This window comes from Littorina saxatilis, linkage group LG16 (genome assembly GCF_037325665.1).
Source record: "Littorina saxatilis isolate snail1 linkage group LG16, US_GU_Lsax_2.0, whole genome shotgun sequence".
In the NCBI taxonomy this organism is placed as follows: domain Eukaryota; kingdom Metazoa; phylum Mollusca; class Gastropoda; order Littorinimorpha; family Littorinidae; genus Littorina; species Littorina saxatilis.
The window spans coordinates 50,517,940-50,523,939 of NC_090260.1; the positions used below are offsets into that span (position 1 = coordinate 50,517,940).

At 41.2% G+C, this 6,000-nt stretch overlaps 1 protein-coding gene across 1 annotated transcript in view; it reads right to left on the minus strand.

Annotated features, from left to right (window-relative positions):
- Positions 1-2,234, minus strand: part of LOC138951198 (uncharacterized) — a 28,877-nt gene extending 26,643 nt beyond the window's left edge. The window contains exon 1 of the mRNA XM_070322851.1: positions 2,092-2,234. The gene's annotated coding sequence lies outside the window, so the exon portion shown is untranslated. The remainder of the gene's footprint in view (positions 1-2,091) is intronic.
- Between the last annotated feature and the right edge of the window lie 3,766 nt (positions 2,235-6,000).

Here is a 6,000-nt window from a genome sequence, read left to right on the forward strand (position 1 = left end):
TAGGAGAGCACCTTAACTAGGAGAGTAACTGTTATCATTTGTGTTCACTCGAAAATGTCACAGTAAATGTAACACTACTATAACGTTTGTAAAGTCAAATATTGGAGTGACGTTTTCCCCCTAAATGTCCGATTCAAACGCATGCGACGTCACGCATATTATACTTTTGTATTTTCTTTTTGTCAATTTGCCGGTCGTTTTTCAATTTTCACAAGTGAATTTGGACATATCTGCTTCGGTGCATGAGGGACGCTGACTGGCCCAAACAATCGCTAACACGCCCGTGCAAACCGAAACGTCTTTCCCTTGAGCAGATTACTGACAGTCACGTGCAACCGAAACGTCTTTCTCTTGAGCAGATTACTGACAGTCACGTACAACCGAAACGTCTTTCCCTTGAGCAGATTACTGACAGTCACGTACAACCGAAACGTCTTTCTCTTGAGCAGATTACTGACAGTCACGTACAACCGAAACGTCTTTCCCTTGAGCAGATTACTGACAGTCACGTGCAACCGAAACGTCTTTCCCTTGAGCAGATTACTGACAGTCACGTGCAACCGAAACGTCTTTCTCTTGAGCAGATTACTGACAGTCACGTGCAAATCAAAACGTCTTTCCCTTGAGCAGATTACTGACAGTCACGTGCAAACCGAAACGTCTTTCCCTTGAGCAGATTACTGACAGTCACGAGCAACCGAAACGTCTTTCCCTTGAACAGATTACTGACAGTCACGAGCAACCGAAACGTCTTTCCCTTGAGCAGATTACTGACAGTCGCGAGCAACCGAAACGTCTTTCCCTTGAGCAGATTACTGACAGTCACGAGCAAACCGAAACGTCTTTCCCTTGAGCAGATTACTGACAGTCACGAGCAAACCGAAACGTCTTTCCCTTGAGCAGATTACTGACAGTCACGTACAACCGAAACGTCTTTCCCTTGAGCAGATTACTGACAGTCACGTGCAAACCGAAACGTCTTTCCCTTGAGCAGATTACTGACAGTCACGAGCAGCCCTGTGTGCAAAGCCATACTAAATTGTGTTAAACATTGAGCTTGTGGCACAAACATAAAAAATGACTATCTTCTGCCTTTGAACATTATTCTTAAAAAGTCCTGTAATATTGTTTTATGTTTAACAAGAGTAATTAGTGTGTTTTTCACTGTTTTGAATGTGTTACTTTTGATAACACAAATACTGGGCTCTTTTGTTTTGTTTGTGGTTAACAAAAATCAATAATGATATGACGGGCGCAGTGGCTTGGTGGTAAGACGTAGGCCTCCTAATCAGGAGGTCGTGAGTTCGAATCCCGGTCGCTGCCGCCTGGTGGGTTAAGAGTGGAGATTTTTCCGATCTCCCAGGTCAACTTATGTGCAGACCTGCTTGTGACTTAACCCCCTTCGTGTGTACACGCAAGCACAAGACCAAGTGCGCACGGAAAAGATCCTGTAAACCATGTCAGAGTTCGGTGGGTTATAGAAACACGAAAATACCCAGCATGCCTCCCCCGAAATCGGCGTATGCTGCCTGAATGGCGGTGTCAAAACGGTCATACACGTAAAAATCCACTCGTGCTAAAAACACCAGTGAACGTGGGAGTCTAAGCCCATGAACGAAGAAGAAGAAGAAAAAGAAGAAGAAGAAGAAATCCACTTTGTGTTTGACATAACACCGATAATCAATGTTTCATCATATGCGTGGATGACATGACAACATATTTCCTCTTCCGTTTAATGTATCAGGTAAAGTATTACAATGTAGAATCGAATTGTTCTTTTTTTCAGTTAAGGAATTTTTGACATGTCCTGGTAAAGCCTATGCACTGAAACAGACACTGACTCGACAATGAGAATGGTGGGCACGTTACCTGGGGTGTGCTTAAAGAAGAAAATCTTCAATATTTTAACCATCCTATTACTCACTTTGTTTTGCTTTTTCTCTCTCAATCTGTTTAGTTCATTTCAACACGTAAACATTGAGAAAGAAAGACACAAATAATCCTGAATTAATTAAACTTCCAAAACTAATGTCGACATGATTGTGTTAGACTGATATAGAGAAATGAAATACTAAGCAACGGAACACTTACCAACTAGAAGGCTGGGCTCCAAGAAGAGAGATGATGCGGTCGCTGTGGGCCGAGATATTTATACAGCTACATCTCCCTGCTCAGTGTTTTTTTCCATCAGCGAATCACGTGCATCGCCAGCTCAGCGTGTATCGTCTCCTGTCAGGCCATTGGTTAAGCTCAGCTGTTGCCACAACTAAAACACTCACCCCCCTCCCCCACCACATTCACTCTCCTGTCAGGCCACTGGCTGAGCTAAATACTCACTCAATAGTTGATACAGCTAAAACACTCCTCCCCCTCCGCCACCACTACATTCACTCTCCTGTCACGCCATTGGCTGAGCTAAATGCTCACTCAACAGTTGATACAGCTAAAACACTCCTCCCCCTCCGCCACCACCACATTCACTCTCCTGTCAGGCCATTGGTTGAGCTAAATGCTCACTCAACAGTTGATACAGCTATAACACTCATCCCCCTCCCCCACCACCACATTCACGCTCCTGTCACGCCATTGGTTGTATCACATATAATCCTCTTTTTGTTGCAATGATTGGAGAAACATGCCAGTTAACTAAATCACACACACGAAACCGTCGATGCAGTTGATGGTTTGTTTGGATGTATTATGCAGAGAAAGGGAGAATGTACGTTCTGGCTCACCGATTCCGACAGACCCTAAATATTAACGCAAAATAGGCTTCTGGACTAAACTTTTACTAAAATGAAACATGCGACAAAATCAGAAAATTACTGCACAAATCCATACAAAAAAAAATACAGTAAAGTAAGGTTGTTTTGAACCAATGCCGGGTCTGTCGGAATCAGTAACCCAGAACGTACATTCCCCCTTTCTCTCATACAACCACGGAAATTACAAGCCGTTGCAGGTGTTCAAGCTAAATAATCGTCTCGTATCGAAAACAAAAGCAGACGACAAATTTAGTCAGTTGGAGTTGTCTCCCGTACTCCTGTAGCATGCACTAGTCAGTTTAGATCAGTGCGCTGCATCTCAGACTCTGTGGCTGCACCAGACGGTTCGGGAATTCCCGACAAAAGAAAATATCCACACGCGGCACTGGCAACTTCAGTGTCAGCTGAACACGAGAGCGTTCGGTCTTTTAGAAGATTTGTATCTTGAAATGAAAATTAACGAATATCGCGCTGTCCGAAGGAATGGAGTACATATCGGACAATGACCACGCTCAGGCTAAAACGATAGGACATCTGACCGACATGCGGCAATGTGAATCGGACATTTGGGGATTTTCATCGATAAATGTCCGATGTCCGACGCCTAACGACATCCCTGCCTACATTATTCTGATTGATCACAACCAAACCTACTATCATTGGACACATCCAAATGCAAGCGTCTGTTCTTGAAAATTTCCCACTGATCTAAAAATAAAACCAGTGCAATTTCCTCTGTCGCGCTTTGCCACAGAAACTCACGGTTTGGCCTGTATTTCTGATTTGTGCGCAAAAGCTTTCTTTCTTTTTTCTTTTTTTTAACATAACAATGTTTAATGTCACTGTATGTTTAAAAGACCATGGTCATATTTGTAAAAAAAATGTTAAATTAGAAAATAAATAAGACTTTGGTATATGATTTTTCCTACACCTGTGCTGAAAATAAGACATAAAAATGTTGGTATATAAGTCACTCAAATACAGTTAGGTATGAATGGCTCGGTTTGAGTTTGTTGCAGTTGACCCTGCCCAATACGATCTATGATGTTTTTTGGTAACAATTTTGCCGTGACGTATTTCACAACTTCCTGTGTTACACAAACTCAGTGATGACCAATTTTGCCTGTATGTGTACCAGAAACAAGCCAGCTCCGAAATTCTCAAGAATTCTAGGATTCTAAAAATAGTACCGTTCACGCGTGAACGGTAGGTCTTGCTGGTAAACCGGCGGCTTGGGTCACTCTGTTTCAACGCTTCGCTTCACAACGCTTCAATATTTAGGCTGCCTTTTCAGGCGGCCACCGAGTGCACTTTATGCAAATGACTTGTTTAATATTGTTCCACCACGATTGGTTCTGGTGTATCACGTGGTTCATGAATATTAAAACTTGTTTATTGAATCAAGCTTTGAAAAGTGTACTTGGTGGCTGCTTTGAAACTCAACAAAGCCTACTCCCCTTTCACAAACACTTCCCCGTCATAGCGGGTTTTCCCGATTGACAAAAATTCTTATTACACACTCAGACTATTTGAAGCCGCGTTTGTTCTCCAGTGTCCAATTGCATAAGAATATTCTGGTGATGAATAAACGCGCTTTGTGTCATTAGCATCTAAAGATTTCTTGTTTACAATAGTTGTGTTGATCTGATGAAGCGCGGAACTGATCTTAGGGTTGTCATGGTGAAACACTCGCTTCTGAAACAGTGCTTCCTTGTAGTTATCATGCGATATGCTCGACTTTACAACCTGTTTGCTTACACCCTTTGCTTTTTTAACCACCCCTTTCTCACTTGCAACACTGTACATCTTTGCACGCAATCCAACATACTCCTTAATTATCTTCCCATTCATTTCATCTTTCATCTTTCCAATAACCTTCTTGTTAACATTTGAGTGCAATGGTGATTCTTTAGGGTAGTCGCAAGTGTCATAAAAAGAATCTTTTCCTTTTACTGCAGGACTTTCAGCTTCTAGATCTTTGTAAATGTCATCCGCTGGAATGTCAAGTAAGAATGAATCTGTGTCTGTGTAAAGTACTCTCGATTTGGGATATCTTGGTTTCAAATAATCATACAAAAACTCAAGCATCAACAGTTTTGACAACTCTAGCACAGTAAAGCCTATGAATACTGGTTTGTCAAGCTTGACTACAAGTTTTTTCATTAAGATACCATACAGCTGTTCATGAAAGTATTTAAAGTTTTGATACTGTGGTTTGGATGTCAGCTTGATGGCCTCATTTTCTCTTGTAACAAGTCTAACATCCTTTCTCTTGTGTGGGTTTTCCATTGTCTTACCAAAGCAACTGTTGTTCATCAGTTTAAAAAAGTCTTTCTCTGATGCATCAGCGGCTTTGGTTCTCAGTTCTGTGTTTTTCATGATGTAAGGTTTCATAAACTGTTCTTGATCAAATAAAATTATACGATGAACAGCCTTCAAAATTAATCCATGTCTAATGTAAAACTGTAACAGTCTGTAGTGACACACATACTTCTTTTTGTGAAACAGATTGGGCACCAGCTTTGGAGGTTCTCTTGGGTTTACTTTTAACCTCTCAGCCGCTAAAGGATAATCATTATGTAGATCATGAAGTGATAGTGGATAGTCTAAGTCAACTTCTAGTATCCATCCCTTTCGACTGTCTGGGCCTGCTTTTAATATTGTCAGCACAACACATTGTGAAAATGGTCCTGAATAGATCTTAAAGTTCCGAAGTGGAAGCGTCTGACACATTGCCCAACCATACAAATTGTTTGCATCTAGATACATGATGTAATTAGAAGGTTTCATAGGATCAAAGTCGTCCAAGTATTTGTTGTTGGCTTTGCAGTAATTGTGTGAAGCCATACTGATTCCTCCACGTAGTCCATTTTCAATCATCTGAAGTGTAGGTAGATCTGATAGCAAGTCAATCTTTACTCCTGTAAATCTAAGAAATGCATCCCAGCTCATGCCTGGTGCAGATATGTAATGTGAAGGATCTAGATTGTAGTGCTTCATACATGTTCTTCTGTAATTCTCAAATATATCTGCAAGTAAACAAACATCAGCCAACAAATATTGATCATGATAATCACCCATTGTATTACATCCTAATTTATTCCATGCAGTCTTAGCGTGTTCATAGTCTTCGTCACTTATACCTTTACCCTTCAGCCGTGAGAAGTAAGCATCCTTTGGTGGTAACTCATCTTCATCAAACCTCTCCCACGAATCCATGTATTCATATGGATAG